Source organism: Oncorhynchus masou, unplaced genomic scaffold, assembly GCF_036934945.1.
Source record: "Oncorhynchus masou masou isolate Uvic2021 unplaced genomic scaffold, UVic_Omas_1.1 unplaced_scaffold_690, whole genome shotgun sequence".
NCBI lineage: Eukaryota > Metazoa > Chordata > Actinopteri > Salmoniformes > Salmonidae > Oncorhynchus > Oncorhynchus masou.
In genome coordinates, this window is record NW_027013354.1 from 287,595 (window position 1) to 310,184 (window position 22,590).

The 22,590-nt window shown below is 47.3% G+C and overlaps 1 pseudogene; it reads right to left on the minus strand.

The window, feature by feature from the left end:
* Positions 1-3,817: 3,817 nt before the first annotated feature.
* The window catches only part of LOC135536971 (ubiquitin carboxyl-terminal hydrolase 7-like), a 104,958-nt pseudogene continuing 86,185 nt past the window's right edge, over positions 3,818-22,590 (minus strand).

Consider the following 22,590-nt stretch of genomic DNA (forward strand, 5'->3'; position numbering starts at 1 on the left):
TCATGAGTAACCATGGAGTTCTTGGTCACCCCGATTGCTTAGTTTGGCCAGGTGGCCAGCTCTCGGAAGAGGCCTCCATCATTTAGAATGATGGAGGCCCTGTTCTTGGGAACCTTCTGAAAAAAAAAACTCTAACCTTTCCCCAGATCTGTACTCGACACAATTCTGTCTCGGAGCTCTCGGACAATTCCTTTCAACCTCATGGCTTGGTTTTTGCTCCATGCCACCTGTGGGACATTCTAACCACAGGTGTTCACCTTTCCAAATCGTGTCCAATCAATTTCATTTACTCCAAGTAGAGTCTAAATTCCACTAGTAGACTTTAATAAAGTTATGGAAACATCAAGGGTTATCAATGGAAACACGATGCCACTGAGCTCAATTTCGAGACCAGATATTTCTGTTTTTAATACATTTGCAAACATTTCAAAAAACAGAACAAAAAAAAACTGTTTTCACTTTGTCGTTATGGGGGTATTGTGATGTCATTATGGAGTATTGTGATGTCATTATGGGGTATTGTGTGTAGATTGCTGAGGAAGAACAAATATTTAATCATTTATAGAATAAGGCTGTAAACGTAACAATGTGTGGAACTAGTCAAGGGTCTGAATACACTTCATCCACAGCACAACTCCACTAAATTTTCTGTAAACATAATTTGGTATATTTCTGGAAGTAGGCCAACAAGACAACTTGCTCGTCCTGGTGCTGTCCTTCTCAGCATTGTTTTAACATATACATCCAGTATATACAGTGAGTGTACAAAACATTAAGAACACCTTAATATTGAGTTGCGCAACCCCCCTTTTGCCATCAGAACAGCCTCAATTGGTGGGGTATGGACCGTACAGTGATGAAAGCCTTCCACAGGGATGCTGGCCCATGTTGACTCTACAAGGTGGCGAAAGCCTTCCACAGGGATGCTGGCCCATGTTGACTCCAATACTTCCCACAGTTGTGTCCAGTTGGCTGGATGTCCTTTAGGTGGGGGACCATTCTTGGTACACACAGGAATCTGCTGAGTGTGAAAAGCAGATTTGCATTTCTTGACACAAACCGGTGCGCCTGTCATCTACTACCAGACCCCCGTTCAAACGCACCTAATCTTTTGTCTTGTGAATTCACCCTCTGAATGGCAACACATACACAATCTATGTCTCAGTTGTCTGTAGTCTTAAAAATCCTTCTTTAACCAGGTCTCCTCCCCTTCCTCTTTAACCTGGTCTCCTCCCCTTCATCTTTAACCTGGTCTCCTCCCCTTCCTCTTTAACCTGGTCTCCTCCCCTTCCTCTTTAACCAGGTCTCCTCCTCTTTAACCAGGTCTCCTCCCCTTCCTCTTTAACCAGGTCTCCTCCCCTTCCTCTTTAACCAGGTCTCCTCCCCTTCCTCTTTAACCAGGTCTCCTCCCCTTCCTCTTTAACCAGGTCTCCTCCCCTTCCTCTTTAACCAGGTCTCCTCCCCTTCCTCTTTAACCAGGTCTCCTCCCCTTCCTCTTTAACCAGGTCTCCTCCCCTTCATCTACACCGATTGAAGCGACATCAATAAGGGATCAAAGTATTTCACCCTGGTCAGTCAACGTCATGTTCTGTCCGCTCGGTCTATATACACTCACTCCATATAAAACCTGGTTTTAACTCGACTCAGACAGGACTGGCAGCGAGCGCACATGTTTTTATAGAAAATTTTATTCAACATACATTTTCCAGCAAAAAAAAAAAAAAAAAGGCAATATACAGGAGTAGTTGTGGTACACTGCTGCTACAGGGACGAGCTTCAACTGGAAACACACCCAATCAAGGAGGAACAAGGGCGTTGATCTGGGCCCGTATCCGCCAAGAGTCTCGGGATAGTAGAGCTGGTCTAGCAGCAGTTTGGCCTTTTTAGATCGTAAAGGAATAAGCTTGCGGACAGATCCTAGATCAGCACTCCTAAATCAAAGACTCTTTGTGGATAACGGGCCCTGATCTCATCATCAGGGTGACAAAACTCCAGTAAATTTTTTTCCCAGAATTCCCTGGGTTTTCCAGAAATCCCTGTTGGATGATTCCTCTGAATCAGGGTATACGCAGGTAGTCTGGAATCCTCCAACTGGGATGTGTGGAAAACCTGAGTTTTTGGGGGAAAAGTTATAATTTTTGAACCCTAATCCCACCGGTCAGTAGCGCAGCTCGTTATCTTAACCCTTAACATCACTATCAGAACCAACGGGTGCCGTTAGTTAAAACAAAACAGGAGAAAACAGAACCAAAACAAGAATCTAAAGAATCAAGGAACCCCCTAAAACAGAACCAAAACAAGAATCTAAAGAATCAAGGAACCCCTAAAAAATAAAATAAAAACTACACAAGAAATATGAACACCTGAATCTTCTCAGTTTGTAGCCAACCAATAACATCGTTCTGTGTTTCTCATTTCACATGTTTTTTTTTTGTGTTTTTATTTTTTTTAAATATATACACACAATTTCAAATCTCTTCACAAAGCCAACTATGATGGGCTTTTAGGGAGGAGGGAGGGCATTCCATCTGTGCTTAAGAAAAAAGGTCAGTGTGTTTGTTGTTCTAATAATAATTATAGTAACACTGGTTCTGTGTATATATGGTGAAACCAGAGGGCTCACTAACGGCCGAAGCTTCCTACTAAAGCAGCGCTACTCAGTCAAACTCCCCCAACACCAGAGGTGGTACAGCCCATCTCAAACCCTCAGTTAAACTCCCCCAACACAAACCCTCAGTCAAGGGCAACATTAAAATCATAAGTAGGACCAAAGTTGCCGTTTACCAGTCCTGAGAAACGGCTTTGATATGGAGCGTCAACGTGCACGATGAAAGTACAGACCACTTCTTCTCTTTTTACATTTATTTTAAACAGATGCTGTGGGTTTTAAATTTATTATACAAGAAGATATTGCAGAAAAAAAGACAAAAACGGATTTTTTTTTTTTTAAAGATGGAAACACTTTGACTAGTTGACTAAAGGAGAAGGGGGGGGATATGAAGAGGATCACATCAGAAATACTAGTCTCAAGCTTCAACCCTTCTGCAACTGGTTCTCTTCTTTAAAAGACCAGATCATCCTTCTTGGTTTCTGCTAACGATGTCGTCGCCTATCTCTTTTCTCTGCCCCCCCCCCCCACCACCACCACTATACGCAGCAGCGCTCTTGACGTTTTCAAACAACTCTTATTATTAAAAACAAAATAAACCAGGAAAAAGTCAAGTTCATCTTCCTGTCCTTTCTCCAATTTAATTTCTTTCATCCAGACAAAAATAGGCAGTCGGAGTTTAGAAGCCAAAAACCTAACAGCCTCAAAAACAGTAGAAGGGCGGTGGTGGAGGGAGGAAGGGGGAGAGGGGGTTTGGGTGGAAGGGGTGGTATAGTATTCATCATCATCATCATCATCATCAGCAGCCTGCTAATGGATGGATGGATCCGTGTGACAGGAGACATCACGGTGTCTGTCTGTGGAAGGTGTTAGAGGTGGGGCACAGACACTTGGTTGGTTACAGGCTGTGGTTATGGTGGGTTGGAGAAAGGAGAGAGAGAGAGGAAGAGGAGAGAGGAGGATTTCAGAGGAGGAGAGAGAGAGGAGAAGGAAGAGGAGAGAGGAGGAAGAGGAGAGAGGAGGGAGAGGAGAGAGGAGGAGAGGAGAGAGGAAGAGAGGAGGAAGAGGAGAAAGTCTTGAGGAGGAAGAGGGATGAGGAAGAGGAGAGAGGAGGAGAGAGAGAGGAGGTAGAAAGAGGAAGAGGGTTGAGGAAGAGGGTTGAGGAAGAGGGAGGAGGAAGAGGGAGGAGGAAGAGGGAGAGGAGGTTGCTCAGTTGTGGATCTTGATAGCTTTCTCAGGTAGGTATAGCGACCTCTCTTCGGGGCTTTGTTGAAGTGGTCCAGGCCTAACCAGGGTCGAGGGTGGGACATGTTACCTAGAGGGAGAAGAGGATGTTACAAAACCACAGCACATAGTTAACATTCTGAGAGAGAGGAAGCCTGGTGGTGGTGGTGGTAGTAGTGTCACAATACCACAGCACATAGTTAACATTCTGAGAGAGAGGAAGCCTGGTGGTGGTAGTAGTGTCACAATACCACAGCACATAGTTAACATTCTGAGAGAGGAAGCCTGGTGGTGGTGGTAGTAGTGTCACAATACCACAGCATATAGTTAACATTCTGAGAGAGAGGAAGCCTGGTGGTGGGTGGTTTAGTGTCTCAAAACCACAGCACATTTAACATTCTGAGAGAGGAAGCCTGGTGGTGGTGGTAGTTGGTAGTGTTAGTAGTAGTAGTTAGCAGTAGTAGTAGTGGTGGTAGTCCTCCCTTCCTCTTTAACCAGTTCATTCTGAGAGAGGAAGCCTGGTGGTGGTAGTAGAAGTGGCAGCGGTAGTTAGTAGTAGTAGTCCTCTAGTTAAGTAGAGGTCTCCAGCGGTAGTTAGGAGTAGAGGTCAGCGGTAGTTAGGAGTAGAGGTGGCAGCGGTAGTTAGGAGTCTCCTCCCTTCGGTAGTTAGGACAGGTCAGCGGTAGTTCCTCTTTAACCAGAGGTGGCAGCGGTAGTTAGGAGTAGAGGTGGCAGCGGTAGTTAACCAGGTCTCCTAGTTAGGAGTAGAGGTGCAGCGGTAGTTAGGACCAGAGTGGCAGCGGTAGTTAGGAGTAGACAGTGGCAGTGGTAGTTAGGAGTAGTAGTGGCAAGTTAGTAGTAGTAGTCAGCGGTAGTTAGTGGTCAACGGTAGTTAGTGGTCAGCGGTAGTTAGTGGTGGCAGCGGTAGTTAGTGGTAGCGGTAGTTAGTGGTGGAAGCGGTAGTTAGTGGTGGCAGCGGTAGTTAGTGGTCAGCGGTAGTTAGTGGTGGCAGCGGTAGTTAGTGGTGGCAGCAAGTTAGTTTCACATGTTTTAGTTAGTGGTGGCAGCGGTAGTTAGTGGTGGCAGCGGTAGTTAGTAGTTCAGCGGTAGTTAGTATTTTCAGCACTAGTTAGTATCAAAATACAGCGGTAGTTAGTAGTAGACGGGTGGCAGCGGTAGTTAGTAGTCATCATTGCAGCGGTAGTTAGGACCCAAAGGTGGCAGGTAGTTTTTTAGTAGTAATGGCCTAGTTAGTTAGTAGTCCAGCGGTAGTTAGGAGTAAAATTGGCAGTAGTTAGTAGTAGCAGTCTAGTTAGTATCAAAGTGGTACTTAGTTAGTAGTAAGTGCAGCGGTAGTTAGTAGTAAACTAGGGTAGTTAGTAGTAACTCAGTCAGCGGTAGTTAGTAGTACAGGCTCCTAAAAGTTTAGTACAGGTGGAGCGGTGAGCCCTGTACAATGGCAGCGGTCAGTTAGCAGCAGTTAGTGGTGGCAGCGGTAGTTAGTTGGGCGGTAAAGTGGAACCGGTAGTTAGTGGTGGCAGCCGGTAGTTAGTGGTGGCCTAAAGTGGTGGCAGCGGTAGTTAGTGGTGGAGCGGTAGTTAGTGGGGCAGCTAGTTAGTCCAACCCGGTAGTTAGTGGTGACAAAGTAGTTCTAAAGATTAGTGGTGGCAGCGGTAGTTAGAACCAGCGGTAGTTAAAACAGCGGTAGTTAAGAATCTGAAGCGGTAGTTAGTATCACGGTAGTTAGTAGTAGAAGTGGCAGCGGTAGTTAGTAGTAAAAAGCGGTAGTTAGTAGTAAAGTGGCAGCGGTGAGTTAGTAGTAGAAGTGGCAGCGGTAGTTATAGTAGAAATTGAATCGGAGTTAGTAGTAAGCCAACCAATAACATCGTTAGTAGAAGGTCAGCGGTAGTTAGTAGTAAGGTGGCAGCGATAGTTAGTTTTAAATAAGTGGCACAAGTTAGTAATCTCTTCACAAAGTTAGTAGTGAGTGGCAGCGGTAGTTAGTAGAAGTGGCAGTTAGTAGAATCTTGCGGTAGTTAGTAGTAACAGCGGTAGTTAGTAGTAGTGGTAAGCGAAGTTAGTAGTAGTAGTAGTAGTGGCAGCGGTAGTTAGTAGTAGTAGTAAAGCGGTAGTTAGTACACAGAAGTGGCAGCGGTAGTTAGGAGTAGAAGCAGCGGTAGTTAGTAGTAGAGGTGACAGCGGTAGTTAGTAGTAGAAGTGGCAGCGGCAGTTAGTAGTAGAGGTGGCAGCGGTAGTTAGTAGTAGTAGTAACACAGCGGTAGATGGTGGCTGTTCCACTGATGTCAGAAGGTGAATTCACCAATTTGTAAATCTCGCTCTGGACAAGGCGTCTGCTAAATGACTTAAATGTAAATGTAAATGTAGTAAAGTCCGGTAGTTACACAAAGCGGTAGTTAGTTGTAGAAGTGGCAGCGGTAGTTAGTAGTAAGTGGCAGCGGTAGTTAGTAGTACAAGTGGCAGCGGTAAAGTAGTACAAGGTGGCAGCGGTAGTTAGTAGTAAGTGGCAGCGGTAGTTAGTAGTAGAGGTGGCAGCGGTAGTTAGTAGTAGTGGTGGCAGGGAGTTAGTAGTAGTAGTAGTAGTGGCAGGGCAGTTAGTAACTCCCCCAACAGCGGGTTAGTAGTAGAAGTGGCAACAGTTAAAAGTGGCAGCGGTAGTTAGGACCAGAAGTGGCAGCGGTAGTTAGAAGTGGCAGCGGCAGTTAGTAGTAGAGGTGGCAGCGGTAGTTTAGTAGTAGTAGTGGCAGCGGTAGATGGTGGCTGTTCCACTGATGTCAGAAGGTGAATTCACCAATTTGTAAGTCGCTCTGGATAAAGGCGTCCCAACAAATGACTTAAATGTAAATGTAAATGTAGTAGAAGTGGCAGCGGTAGTTAGTTGTAGAAGTGGCAGCGGTAGTTAGTTGTAGAAGTGGCAGCGGTAGTTAGTACAAAGTGGCAGTAGTTAGTAGTACAAGTGGCAGCGGTAGTTAGTAGTACAAGTGGCAGCGGTAGTTAGTAGTACAAGTGGCAGCGGTAGTTAGTAGTCACAAGTGGCAGCGGTAGTTAGTAGTACAAGTGGCAGCGGTAGTTAGTAGTACAAGTGCAGCGGTAGTTAGTAGTACAAGTGGCAGCTTAGTTAGTAGTACAAGTTTAGCGGTAGTTAGTAGTACAAGTGGCAGCGGTAGTTAGTAGTACAAGTGGCAGCGGTTTTAGTACAAGTGGCAGCGGTAGTTAGCAGTACAAGTGGCAGCGGTAGTTAGTAGTACAGGTTTTTTTTAGTAAGATGGAAACGCGGTAGTTAGTGAGTAAAGGAGAAGCGGTAGTTATAGTAGTAGTGGCAGCGGAGTTAGTAGTAGTAGTAGTGGCAGCTGTAGATGGTAGTTTCTGGCAGCGGTAGTTAGTAGTTTCATCCAGCGGTAGTTAAAAACCAAAGTGGCATTGGTAGTTAGTAGTAAAACCTAGCGGTGGTAAGTAAACAGTAGTTAGTAGGGTGTGCAGCCCCAGTTAGTGTAGGGCAGCGGTAAGTAGGAGGTGGCAGCGGAGTTAGTAGTTGCAGGTGTAGTTAAGGGGTAAACGGTAGTTAGTAGTCATCTTCGGTAGTTATCATCAGGTCAGCGGTAGTTAGTAGTAATGGATGGATGTAGTTATAGTAGAGGTGACGGTAGTTAGTAGTACAATGGCAGCGGTAGTTAGTAGTACAAGTGGAAGGTAGTTAGTGGTGGCAGCGGCTCAGTGGTGGCACGGTAGTTAAGGCAGCGGTGGTTGGTGGTGGGGGTAGTTAGTGGGGAGAGTAGTTAGGGTGGCAGCGGTAGTTAGTAGGTGGCAGCGGTAGTTAGTAGTCATCAGCGGAGTTAGTGGTAGAGGTGGCAGCCTGGTAGTTAGAGGTGGAGCGGTAGTTAGGAGAGAGGCGGTGTTAGTAGTAGAGTGGAGGGTAGTTAGTAGGTAGTGTGGCAGCGGTAGTTAGTAGTAGTAGTAGTAGTGGCAGCGGAGTTAGTAGTAGTAGTGGAGCGGTAGTTAGGAGTAGAAGAAGAGCGGTAGTTAGGGAGAAGGGAACGGTAGTTAGTAGTAGAGGACAGCGGAAGAGGTAGAAGTGGCAGCGGCAGTTAGTAGTAGAGGTGGCAGCGGTAGTTAGTAGTAGTAGTGGCAGCGGTAGATGGTGGCTGTTCCACTGATGTCAGAAGGTGAATTCACCAATTTGTAAGTCGCTCTGGATAAGAGCGTCTGCTAAATGACTTAAATGTAAATGTAAATGTAGTAGAAGTGGCAGCGGTAGTTAGTTGTAGAAGTGGCAGCGGTAGTTAGTTGTAGAAGTGGCAGCGGTAGTTAGTAGTAGAAGTGGCAGCGGTAGTTAGTAGTACAAGTGGCAGCGGTAGTTAGTAAGAGGTGGCAGCGGTAGTTAGTAGTAGAGGTTGCGGTAGTTAGTAGTAGTGGTGGCAGCGGTAGAGTAGTAGTTAGTGGGCGGTAGTTAGTAGTAGTAGTCAGCGGTAGTTAGTAGTAGAAGTGGCAGCGGTAGTTAGGACCAGGAAGTGGCAGCGGTAGTTAGGGAGAAGTGGAGCGGTAGTTAGAAGTGGAGGCAGTTAGTAGTAGAGGTGGCAGCGGTAGTTAGTAGTAGTAGTAGTGGCAGCGGTAGATGGTGGCTGTTCCACTGATGTCAGAAGGTGAATTCACCAATTTGTAAGTCGCTCTGGACAGAGCGTCTGCAAATGACTTAAATGTAAATGTAAATGTAGTAGAAGTGGCAGCGGTAGTTGGTAGAAGTGGCTTAGTTAGTTGTACAAAACCACAGCGGTAGTTAGTAGTCTGAAGTGGCAGCGGTGGTTAGTAGTACAAGTGGCAGCGGTAGTTAGTAGTACAAGGGCATGTTAGTTAGTAGTACAACAGCGGTAGTTAGAGTACAAGTGGCAGCGGGAAGTACAAGTGGTGTAGTAGGTGGTAGTAGTTAGTAGTACAAGTGGCACGGTAGTTAGTAGTACAGGCATAGTTAGTAGTACAACATTCGGTAGTTAGTAGTACAAGCCTGGTAGTTAGTAGTACAAGTGGTAGTGTTAGTAGTACAGGTGGCAGCGGTAGTTAGTAGTAGAATTCTGTTAGTAGTAGTAGTGGCAGCTGGTAGTTAGTAGTAGTAGTAGTGGCAGCTGTAGATGGTAGTAGAAGTGGCAGCGGTAGTTAGTAGTAGAAGTGGCAGCGGTAGTTAGTAGTAACAGCGGTAGTTAGTAGTAGAAGTGGCAGCGGTGTTAGTAGTAGAGGTGGCAGCGGTGGTAAGTAGTAGAGGTGGTAGTAGTTAGTAGTAGTTAGCAGTAGTAGTTAGTAGTAGAGTGGCAGCGGTAGTTAGTAGTAAGTGCAGCGGTAGTTAGTAGTAGAGGTGGCAGCGGTAGTTAGTAGTAGAAGTGGTAGCGGTAGTTAGTAGTAGAGGTGGCAGCGGTAGTTAGTAGTAGAGGTGGCAGCGGTAGTTAGTAGTAGAAGTGGCAGCGGTAGTTAGTAGTAGAGGTGGCAGCGGTAGTTAGTAGTAGAGGTGGCAGCGGTAGTTAGTAGTACAAGTGACAGCGGTAGTTAGTAGTAGAAGTGGCAGCGGTAGTTAGTAGTACAAGTGGCAGCGGTAGTTAGTAGTACAAGTGGCAGCGGTAGTTTAGTACAAGTGGCAGCGGTAGATGGTAGTGAAGTGGCAGCGGTAGATGGTAGTAGAAGTGGCAGCGGTAGTTAGTAGTAGAAGTTAGTAGTTACAAGTAGCAGCGGTAGTAGTTAGTAGTAAGTGGCAGCGGTAGTTAGTAGTAAGTGGCAGCGGTAGTTAGTAGGTGGCAGCGGTAGTTAGTGGTGGCAGCGGTGGTTAGTAGTAGTAGTGGCAGCGGTAGTTAGTGTAGAAGTGGCAGCGGTAGTTAGTAGCAGAAGAGGCAGCGGTAGTTAGTAGTAGTGGTAGTTAGTAGTAGAAGTGGCAGCGGTAGTTAGTAGTAGAAGTGGCAGCGGTAGTTAGCAGTAGTAGTGGCAGCGGTAGTTAGCAGTAGAAGTGGCAGCGGTAGTTAGCAGTAGAAGTGGCAGCGGTAGTTCGTAGTAGAAGTAGTAGTAGTAGCAGCAGCAGCTAGTAGTTAGCAGTAGAAGTGGCAGCGGTAGTTCGTAGTAGAAGTAGTAGTAGTAGCAGCAGCAGCAGTAGTTAGTAGTAGTAGTGGCAGCGGTAGTTAGCAGTAGAAGTGGCAGCGGTAGTTCGTAGTAGAAGTGGCAGCGGTAGTTCGTAGTAGAAGTAGTAGTAGTAGCAGCAGCAGCAGTAGTTAGTAGTAGTAGTGGCAGCGGTAGTTAGCAGTAGAAGTGGCAGCGGTAGTTCGTAGTAGAAGTAGTAGTAGTAGCAGCAGCAGCAGTAGTTAGTAGTAGTAGTGGCAGCGGTAGTTAGCAGTAGAAGTGGCAGCGGTAGTTAGCAGTAGAAGTGGCAGCGGTAGTTCGTAGTAGAAGTAGTAGTAGTAGCAGCAGCAGCAGCGGTAGTTAGTAGTTAGCAGTAGAAGTGGCAGCGGTAGTTAGTAGTAGCAGCAGCAGCAGTAGTTAGTAGTTAGCAGTAGTGCCACAATACCACAGCAACAACATAATAAAGCGTATTAGCTAACAGTCCCAGAATAACCACTGGGCTGACATTTGGTTCTTTCTACTGGTTATCAACAACACAGAATATCTTCTCCTCTACATTCCATTTCTTGTACAAATAGAACACCATGTTCCTGATCCAAACCCATATCAGAAACTCCGCACACTAAATAATTGTACAACTACATGTAATTTGAGACGGGGTTCATTTGTTCATCTATGGCCATAATATTGGGTCAAATCACATTAGACCTATAATTCATAACAGCTAAATAATTGAATGTATTAAATGAATAGTTTCGGTCCAAAATGACAAAACACACATTGAAACTCATTTCTGAAGCTTCCATATTGCAATAGTCTACATAGAAATACGCCCCATAGAGAACACAAGTAGCCTGGCTAGCTAGCCCCCCTAGAGAAGACAAGTAGCCTGGCTAGCTACCGCCCCCTAGAGAAGACAAGTAGCCTGGCTAGCTACCGCCCCCTAGAGAAGACAAGTAGCCTGGCTAGCTACCGCCCCCTCTAGAGAAGACAAGTAGCCTGGCTAGCTACCGCCCCCTAGAGAAGACCTAGAGAAGACAAGTAGCCCAGCTAGCCGCCTCCCTAGAGAAGACAAGTAGCCTGGCTAGCTACCGCCCCCTCTAGAGAAGACAAGTAGCCTGGCTAGCTACCGCCCCCTAGAAGACAAGTAGCCTGGCTAGCTACCGCCTCCCTAGAGAAGACAAGTAGCCTGGCTAGCTACCGCCTCCTAGAGAAGACAAGTAGCCTGGCTAGCTACCGCCTCCTAGAGAAGACAAGTAGCCTGGCTAGCTACCGCCCCTAGAGAAGACAAGTAGCCTGGCTAGCTACCGCCTCTAGAGAAGACAAGTAGCCTGGCTAGCTACCGCCCCCTAGAGAAGACAAGTAGCCTGGCTAGCTACCGCCCCCTAGAGAAGACAAGTAGCCTGGCTAGCTACCGCCCCTAGATAAGACAAGTAGCCTGGCTAGCTACCGCCCCCTAGAGAAGACAAGTAGCCTGGCTAGCTACCGCCCCATAGAGAAGACAAGTAGCCTGGCTAGCTACCGCCCCCTAGATAAGACAAGTAGCCTGGCTAGCTACCGCCCCCTAGAGAAGACAAGTAGCCTGGCTAGCTACCGCCCCTCTAGAGAAGACAAGTAGCCTGGCTAGCTACCGCCCCCTCTAGAGAAGACAAGTAGCCTGGCTAGCTACCGCCCCCTAGAGAAGACAAGTAGCCTGGCTAGCTACCGCCCCCTAGAGAAGACAAGTAGCCTGGCTAGCTACCGCCCCCTCTAGAGAAGACAAGTAGCCTGGCTAGCTACCGCCCCCTAGAGAAGACAAGTAGCCTGGCTAGCTACCGCCTCTAGAGAAGACAAGTAGCCTGGCGCCCCTCCTAGAGAAGACAAGTAGCCTGGCTAGCTACCCCCCCCTAGAGAAGACAAGTAGCCTGGCTAGCTACCGCCTCCTAGAGAAGACAAGTAGCCTGGCTAGCTACCGCCTCCTAGAGAAGACAAGTAGCCTGGCTAGCTACCGCCCCCCTAGAAGACAAGTAGCCTGGCTAGCTACCGCCCCCTAGGAGAAGACAAGTAGCCTGGCTAGCTACCGCCTCTAGAGAAGACAAGTAGCCTGGCTAGCTACCCCCTCCTAGAGAAGACAAGTAGCCTGGCTAGCTACCGCCCCTAGAGAAGACAAGTAGCCTGGCTAGCTACCGCCCCCATAGAGAAGACAAGTAGCCTGGCTAGCTACCGCCCCCTAGAGAAGACAAGTAGCCTGGCTAGCTACCGCCTCCTAGAGAACACAAGTAGCCTGGCTAGCTAGCCCCCCTAGAGAAGACAAGTAGCCTGGCTAGCTACCGCCCCCTAGAGAAGACAAGTAGCCTGGCTAGCTACCGCCCCCTAGAGAAGACAAGTAGCCTGGCTAGCTACCGCCCCCTAGAGAAGACAAGTAGCCTGGCTAGCTACCGCCCCCTAGAGAAGACAAGTAGCCTGGCTAGCTACCGCCCCCTCTAGAGAAGACAAGTAGCCTGGCTAGCTACCGCCCACCTAGAGAAGACAAGTAGCCTGGCTAGCTACCGCCTCCTAGAGAAGACAAGTAGCCTGGCTAGCTACCGCCTCCTAGAGAAGACAAGTAGCCTGGCTAGCTACCGCCCCCTCTAGAGAAGACAAGTAGCCTGGCTAGCTACTGCCTCCTAGAGAAGACAAGTAGCCTGGCTAGCTACCGCCTCCTAGAGAAGACAAGTAGCCTGGCTAGCTACCGCCTCCTAGAGAAGACAAGTAGCCTGGCTAGCTACCGCCTCCTAGAGAAGACAAGTAGCCTGGCTAGCTACCGCCCCCTAGAGAAGACAAGTAGCCTGGCTAGCTACCGCCTCCTAGAGAAGACAAGTAGCCTGGCTAGCTACCGCCCCCTAGAGAAGACAAGTAGCCTGGCTAGCTACCGCCTCTAGAGAAGACAAGTAGCCTGGCTAGCTACCGCCTCCTAGAGAAGACAAGTAGCCTGGCTAGCTACCGCCTCTAGAGAAGACAAGTAGCCTGGCTAGCTACCGCCTCCTAGAGAAGACAAGTAGCCTGGCTAGCTACGCCCCTAGAGAAGACAAGTAGCCTGGCTAGCTACCGCCCCATAGAGAAGACAAGTAGCCTGGCTAGCTACCGCCCCCTAGAGAAGACAAGTAGCCTGGCTAGCTACCGCCCCTAGAGAAGACAAGTAGCCTGGCTAGCTACGCCCCCTAGAGAAGACAAGTAGCCTGGCTAGCTACCGCCCCCTAGAGAAGACAAGTAGCCTGGCTAGCTACCGCCCCCTAGAGAAGACAAGTAGCCTGGCTGCTACCGCCCCTAGAGAAGACAAGTAGCCTGGCAAGCTACCGCCCCCTAGAGAAGACAAGTAGCCTGGCTAGCTACCGCCCCCTAGAGAAGACAAGTAGCCTGGCTAGCACTAGAGAAGACAAGTAGCCTGGCTAGCTACCCCCCCTGGAGAAGACAAGTAGCCTGGCTAGCTACCGCCTCCTAGAGAAGACAAGTAGCCTGGCTAGCTACCGCCTCCTAGAGAAGACAAGTAGCCTGGCTAGCTACCGCCCCCTCTAGAGAAGACAAGTAGCCTGGGATGCCCCTCTAGAGAAGACAATAGCCTGGCTAGCTACCGCCTCTAGAGAAGACAAGTAGCCTGGCTAGCTACCGCCTCCTAGAGAAGACAAGTAGCCTGGCTAGCTACCGCCCCCTCTAGAGAAGACAAGTAGCCTGGCTAGCTACCGCCCCCTCTAGAGAAGACAAGTAGCCTGGCTAGCTACCGCCCCCTAGAGAAGACAAGTAGCCTGGCTAGCTACCGCCCCCTAGAGAAAACAAGTAGCCTGGCTAGCTACCGCCCCCTAGAGAAGAGAAGTAACCTGGCTAGCTACCGCCTCCTAGAGAAGAGAGAGACTGGATCCTCTCAATCCATCCACGACATTGGACAGAAGTTTCGAAAGTAACAGAAATTGTAGTACCGACCCGTCTTTCATGTTCTAGTGTTCAAAGAGTACCAAAGTTTTGGCATACCGTGCAAAACTAGTAGTTAGTATACCGTACCTGGCTGTGGCTGGAAGTCTTTCAGGTTGACCTCGTACTCATCCTCAGTGATGTGCTGATGCCGGCCCATCATCACGATCGCAAACTTGAACTGCAGACAAAACAAAGAACACAGTGAGTATTCAGTAAGGGGTTTATACTCCTCCCTCCTGGTTATAACAGGTCACAAAGTAGTTTATACTCCGCCCTCCTGGTTATAACTGCTCATCACTCAACAGGTCAGATGGCTGATGGATGTAGCGGCTAGGCTATAGATGGCTGATGGATGTAGCAGCATAGTGGCTAGGTTATAGATGGCTGACGGATGTAGCATCATAGCGGCTAGTCTATAGATGGCTGACGGATGTAGCAGCATAGTGGCTAGGTTATAGATGGCTGACGGATGTAGCATCATAGCGGCTAGTCTATAGATGGCTGACGGATGTAGCAGCATAGTGGCTAGGTTATAGATGGCTGACGGATGTAGCATCATAGCGGCTAGTCTATAGATGGCTGACGGATGTAGCAGCATAGTGGCTAGGTTATAGATGGCTGACGGATGTAGTAGCATAGCGGCTAGGCTATAGATGGCTGAAGTAGCATAGCGGCTAGGCTATAGATGGCTGACGGATGTAGTAGCATAGCGGCTAGGCTATAGATGGCTGAAGTAGCATAGCGGCTAGGCTATAGATGGCTGATGGATGTAGCAGCATGGCGGCTAGGCTATAGATGGCTGAAGTAGCATAGCGGCTAGGCTATAGATGGCTGAAGTAGCATAGCGGCTAGGCTATAGATGGCTGATGGATGTAGCAGCATGGCGGCAAGGCTATAGATGGCTGAGGTAGCATAGCGGCTAGGCTATAGATGGCTGATGGATGTAGCAGCATAGCGGCTAGGCTATAGATGGCTGAAGCAGCATAGCGGCTAGATGGCTGATGGATGTAGCAGCATGGCGGCTAGGCTATAGATGGCTGTAGCAGCATAGCGGCTTGGCTATAGATGGCTGATGGATGTAGCAGCATTGCGGCTAGGCTATAGATGGCTGATGGATGTAGCAGCTAGATGGCTGATGGATGTAGCAGCATAGCGGCTAGGCTATAGATGGCTGATGGATGTAGCAGCTAGGCTATAGATGGCTGATGGATGTAATCTGAAACGACTCGTTTTTATCAACAGAAAACAGTAGGCGTTTTAACAACGGTCTTCGCCGCAATTCCATTTCAAACCGTCGCTCAACTGTCAGTATGATTGTGTGTATCAAAACGCTCCCTTCACACTGTGTGCTAAGTGGGAGTGGGAGCCAGCAGAGAAACAAGGGCTAGGTTTCAGACTCATAAAAGACACACCCTTGTCTACGGTAACCTCGCCTTATGCTCTTGGGGGACTCCCCGTTTGCGAGTGTACAATTATGTTGACGTCAGGGGCCTGAAACATCCCATAATTCAATTCACCATGGTTGTACATCCCGCTAAGAATAGTCAGCCGAAACTTTAACCTCACCGTCAATACGGAGAAGTCAACATACAAGTTTAAGTAAAAAAACGAATGTAAAACGCGTAGCAAAATGTGCTACTAATGCACACGACGGGTCAAACACGTCTAGTAAAAGTAATGATGTTTCTGTTTGGTTCGCATTTGGAAATAAACATTTTCCTTATTCAGAAGTTCCAGCTAGGCAGGCTAACGTTAGCTAGCTAATTCAATTTGCCAGCTATCATACAGTAGGTGTATATGAATAATTATATTAGTTAATATAGGCAAGGGCGGTCCATTTAAAAATCTAAATCAATAAGTTTGATCATTTGAGGGCATATAAATCATGTTTGGAATGCTAGCCAAGGTCTGGGCTGAAAACTGTCATTGCGGGATGAGATAAATTGGACATTACTGTTGTCCAAATAATGGTTTTTAGAACACAAAAATCATTAAAGTTTCCACTTCACTTTTGAGGGCTGAGGGGAGGGCAATGTGTCAGTAGTTTTAAGTGTTTGGACATGCAGAGCAATGGGAGGGAGGAGATACTGAGGATTGGAGGAAGCAGGGATTAATTGTACATTACTGTTGTCCAAATAATGGTTTTTAGAAGGGGAAAAGAATAGGGAAGAGGAGGAGAGAGGGAAGGGAGGAGAAGAGAGGGAAAGGGAGGAGGAAGAGGGAAGGGAGGAGGAGAGAGTGGACAGGGAGGAGAGGGAAGGGAGGAGGAGAGAGGGAAGGGAGGAGGAGAGAGGGAAGGGAGGAGGAGAGAGGGAAGGGAGGAGGAGAGAGGGATTGAAGACGGGGAAGAAAGTACTGACCTTCTCAAACTCTTTCTCCTGGATTTCCAGCATGCTCTGAATCCTCCTCATCACATCTCTGAACGGCTCACCCTGAGAACACACACACACAGAGGGAGTCAAACGCACAGGAAAAACACAGCAGCGTTTACAATCCTCCAAGCTGTTTAAAAAGGCACAGTCAATTTAGTGTATGTAAACTTCTGACCCACTGGAATTGTGATACAGTGAATTATAAGTGAAATGCTCTGTCTGTAAACAATTGTTGGAATAATGACTTGTGTCATGCACAAAGTAGATGTCCTAACCGACTTGCCAAAACTATAGTTTGTTAACAAGAAATTTGTGGAGTGGTTGAAAAACGAGTTAATGACTCCAACCTAAGTGTATGTAAACTTCCAACTTCAACTGTATATCAAACCTTTGATCTACTCAAAGATCCATTATTGGCGTGGCCCCTTTACACTTCATTGCTGTGATGCAAAACTCCTTACAAAATGCAGAGCGAATAGAACAACTTCGAAAAAGACCTTTGATAAATCTTGGGGAATCTCTTGTACAACAGGTTAAAGTCATGTACAGCGACACCAAGATTTAAAATCATAGCAATAAATGGTTACTTCTCAGAAAGTATTGAAAGGACCAGAGGAGTTAAACAAGGTTGTCCGTTGTCTCCATATGTATTTGTTCTGGCCATTGAAATGCTCTCTTAAGTTTAGATCGAACAATAACATCAAGGGTTTACAAAATCATAGACTAAAACCAAGTGTTAATATATGCAGATGACTCAAGTTTCTTAACTTATTTATTTTTTAAATCACACCGTTTAACTCCAATCATATCACAGTTTATGTATTCACTAATGACGCTATCTACACCAGACTACTCATCTTTAAAATGACATATGAGCAAATAATATTCACATTTATTTTGGAATGGTAACCCAGACAAAATTAAACATGCTTATTTATATAATGAATATGTTTGGGGGACTGAAATGTAAATATTAAAAAGCATTAAAAGATCTCACTAAAAGCTGCACTCATAAAAAAGTTCTACTGAAACACAAAATGGTTCCTCAGTAGCAACATTTGTTGTTAATCCACGATACTAATCTAGTGAAAAGGAAGCCTGCACATAATATGAATATGCATCCGGTTTGCAACAAAGGCACTAAAGTAATACTGCAAAAAATGTGGCAAAGTAATTCATTTTTTGTTAAATATGATTTTGTTTTAACAACATTACATGGCAAAAATAGTAGAGGTGGAAACTTCCATCCTGAGTGGTAAAGTCGAGGCTTTGAATGACTTCAGCATCAGCTACAGTAGACTAGACACCTCTGTCTGAGACAGTAGGACAGACATGCTTCACCATCAGCTACAGTAGACTAGACACCTCTGAGACAGTAGGACAGACATGCTTCACCATCAGCTACAGTAGACTAGACACCTGTCTGAGACAGCAGGACAGACATGCTTCACCATCAGCTACAGTAGACTAGACACCTGTCTGAGACAGTAGGACAGACATGCTTCACCATCAGCTACAGTAGACTAGACACCTGTCTGAGACAGCAGGACAGACATGTTTCACCATCAGCTACAGTAGACTAGACACCTGTCTGAGACAGTAGGACAGACATGCTTCAGCATCAGCTACAGTAGACTAGACACCTGTCTGAGACAGCAGGACAGACATGCTTCACCATCAGCTACAGTAGACTAGACACTCTGTCTGAGACAGCAGGACAGACATGTTTCACCATCAGCTACAGTAGACTAGACACCTGTCTGAGACAGTAGGACAGACATGCTTCAGCATCAGCTACAGTAGACTAGACACCTGTCTGAGACAGCAGGACAGACATGCTTCACCATCAGCTACAGTAGACTAGACACCTGTCTGAGACAGTAGGACAGACATGCTTCACCATCAGCTACAGTAGACTAGACACCTGTCTGAGACAGTAGGACAGACATGCTTCACCATCAGCTACAGTAGACTAGACACCTGTCTGAGACAGTAGGACAGACATGCTTCACCATCAGCTACAGTAGACTAGACACCTGTCTGAGACAGTAGGACAGACATGCTTCACCATCAGCTATAGTAGACTAGACACCTGTCTGAGACAGTAGGACAGACATGCTTCAGCATCAGCTACAGTAGACTAGACACCTGTCTGAGACAGTAGGACAGACATGCTTCACCATCAGCTACAGTAGACTAGACACCTGTCTGAGACAGGACAGACATGCTTCAGCATCAGCTACAGTAGACTAGACACCTGTCTGAGACAGCAGGACAGACATGCTTCACCATCAGCTACAGTAGACTAGACACCTGTCAGACAGTAGGACAGACATGCTTCACCATCAGCTACAGTAGACTAGACACCTGTCAGACAGTAGGACAGACATGCTTCACCATCAGCTACAGTAGACTAGACACCTGTCTGAGACAGCAGGACAGACATGCTTCAGCATCAGCTACAGTAGACTAGACACCTGTCTGAGACAGTAGGACAGACATGCTTCAGCATCAGCTACAGTAGACTAGACACCTGTCTGAGACAGACAGACATGCTTCACCATCAGCTACTAGACTAGACACCTGTCTGAGGACAGACATGCTTCACCATCAGCTACAGTAGACTAGACACCTGTCTGAGACAGTAGGACAGACATGTTTCACCATCAACTACAGTAGACTAGACACCTGTCTGAGACAGCAGGACAGACATGCTTCAGCATCAGCTACAGTAGACTAGACACCTGTCTGAGACAGTAGGACAGACATGCTTCACCATCAGCTACAGTAGACTAGACACCTGTCTGAGACAGTAGGACAGACATGCTTCACCATCAGCTACAGTAGACTAGACACCTGTCTGAGACAGTAGGACAGACATGCTTCACCATCAGCTACAGTAGACTAGACACCTGTCTGAGACAGTAGGACAGACATGCTTCACCATCAGCTACAGTAGACTAGACACCTCTGTCTGAGACAGTAGGACAGACATGCTTCACCATCAGCTACAGTAGACTAGACACCTGTCTGAGACAGTAGGACAGACATGCTTCACCATCAGCTACAGTAGACTAGACACCTGTCTGAGACAGTAGGACAGACATGCTTCACCATCAGCTACAGTAGACTAGACACCTCTGTCTGAGACAGACAGACATGCTTCACCATCAGCTACAGTAGACTAGACACCTCTGTCTGAGACAGCAGGACAGACATGCTTCACCATCAGCTACAGTAGACTAGACACCTGTCTGAGACAGTAGGACAGACATGCTTCACCATCAGCTACAGTAGACTAGACACCTGTCTGAGACAGTAGGACAGACATGCTTCACCATCAGCTACAGTAGACTAGACACCTGTCTGAGACAGCAGGACAGACATGCTTCACCATCAGCTACAGTAGACTAGACACCTGTCTGAGACAGTAGGACAGACATGCTTCACCATCAGCTACAGTAGACTAGACACCTGTCTGAGACAGTAGGACAGACATGCTTCACCATCAGCTACAGTAGACTAGACACCTGTCTGAGACAGTAGGACAGACATGCTTCACCATCAGCTACAGTAGACTAGACACCTGTCTGAGACAGTAGGACAGACATGCTTCACCATCAGCTATAGTAGACTAGACACCTGTCTGAGACAGTAGGACAGACATGCTTCACCATCAACTACAGTAGACTAGACACCTCTGTCTGAGACAGACAGACATGCTTCACCATCAGCTACAGTAGACTAGACACCTCTGTCTGAGACAGTAGGACAGACATGCTTCACCATCAGCTACAGTAGACTAGACACCTCTGTCTGAGACAGACAGACATGCTTCACCATCAGCTACAGTAGACTAGACACCTCTGTCTGAGACAGCAGGACAGACATGCTTCAGCATCAGCTACAGTAGACTAGACACCTGTCTGAGACAGTAGGACAGACATGCTTCACCATCAGCTACAGTAGACAAGACACCTGTCTGAGACAGCAGGACAGACATGCTTCAGCATCAGCTACAGTAGACTAGACACCTGTCTGAGACAGTAGGACAGACATGCTTCACCATCAGCTACAGTAGACTAGACACCTGTCTGAGACAGCAGGACAGACATGCTTCAGCATCAGCTACAGTAGACTAGACACCTGTCTGAGACAGCAGGACAGACATGCTTCAGCATCAGCTACAGTAGACTAGACACCTGTCTGAGACAGTAGGACAGACATGCTTCACCATCAGCTACAGTAGACTAGACACCTCTATCTGAGACAGTAGGACAGACATGCTTCACCATCAGCTACAGTAGACTAGACACCTGTCTGAGACAGTAGGACAGACATGCTTCACCATCAGCTACAGTAGGACAGACACCTCTATCTGAGACAGTAGGACAGACATGCTTCACCATCAGCTACAGTAGACTAGACACCTGTCTGAGACAGGACAGACATGCTTCACCATCAGCTACAGTAGACTAGACACCTGTCTGAGACAGTAGGACAGACATGCTTCACCATCAGCTACAGTAGACTAGACACCTCTGTCTGAGACAGTAGGACAGACATGCTTCACCATCAGCTACAGTAGACTAGACACCTGTCTGAGACAGCAGGACAGACATGCTTCACCATCAGCTACAGTAGACTAGACACCTCTGTCTGAGACAGTAGGACAGACATGCTTCACCATCAGCTACAGTAGACTAGACACCTGTCTGAGACAGTAGGACAGACATGCTTCACCATCAGCTACAGTAGACTAGACACCTGTCTGAGACAGGACAGACATGCTTCACCATCAGCTACAGTAGACTAGACACCTCTATCTGAGACAGTAGGACAGACATGCTTCACCATCAGCTACAGTAGACTAGACACTCTGTCTGAGACAGTAGGACAGACATGCTTCACCATCAGCTACAGTAGACTAGACACCTGTCTGAGACAGTAGGACAGACATGCTTCACCATCAGCTACAGTAGACTAGACACCTCTATCTGAGACAGTAGGACAGACATGCTTCACCATCAGCTACAGTAGACTAGACACCTCTGTCTGAGACAGTAGGACAGACATGCTTCACCATCAGCTACAGTAGACTAGACACCTGTCTGAGACAGCAGGACAGACATGCTTCACCATCAGCTACAGTAGACTAGACACCTCTGTCTGAGACAGTAGGACAGACATGCTTCACCATCAGCTACAGTAGACTAGACACCTCTGTCTGAGACAGTAGGACAGACATGCTTCACCATCAGCTACAGTAGACTAGACACCTGTCTGAGACAGCAGGACAGACATGCTTCACCATCAGCTACAGTAGACTAGACACCTCTGTCTGAGACAGCAGGACAGACATGCTTCACCATCAGCTACAGTAGACTAGACACCTGTCTGAGACAGTAGGACAGACATGCTTCACCATCAGCTACAGTAGACTAGACACCTGTCTGAGACAGCAGGACAGACATGCTTCACCATCAGCTACAGTAGACTAGACACCTGTCTGAGACAGTAGGACAGACATGCTTCAGCATCAGCTACAGTAGACTAGACACCTGTCTGAGACAGTAGGACAGACATGCTTCACCATCAGCTACAGTAGACTAGACACCTGTCTGAGACAGGACAGACATGCTTCAGCATCAGCTACAGTAGACTAGACACCTGTCTGAGACAGCAGGACAGACATGCTTCACCATCAGCTACAGTAGACTAGACACCTGTCTGAGACAGTAGGACAGACATGCTTCACCATCAGCTACAGTAGACTAGACACCTGTCAGACAGTAGGACAGACATGCTTCACCATCAGCTACAGTAGACTAGACACCTGTCTGAGACAGCAGGACAGACATGCTTCAGCATCAGCTACAGTAGACTAGACACCTGTCTGAGACAGTAGGACAGACATGCTTCAGCATCAGCTACAGTAGACTAGACACCTGTCTGAGACAGACAGACATGCTTCACCATCAGCTACAGTAGACTAGACACCTGTCTGAGACAGACAGACATGCTTCACCATCAGCTACAGTAGACTAGACACCTGTCTGAGACAGTAGGACAGACATGTTTCACCATCAACTACAGTAGACTAGACACCTGTCTGAGACAGCAGGACAGACATGCTTCAGCATCAGCTACAGTAGACTAGACACCTGTCTGAGACAGTAGGACAGACATGCTTCACCATCAGCTACAGTAGACTAGACACCTGTCTGAGACAGTAGGACAGACATGCTTCACCATCAGCTACAGTAGACTAGACACCTGTCTGAGACAGTAGGACAGACATGCTTCACCATCAGCTACAGTAGACTAGACACCTGTCTGAGACAGCAGGAC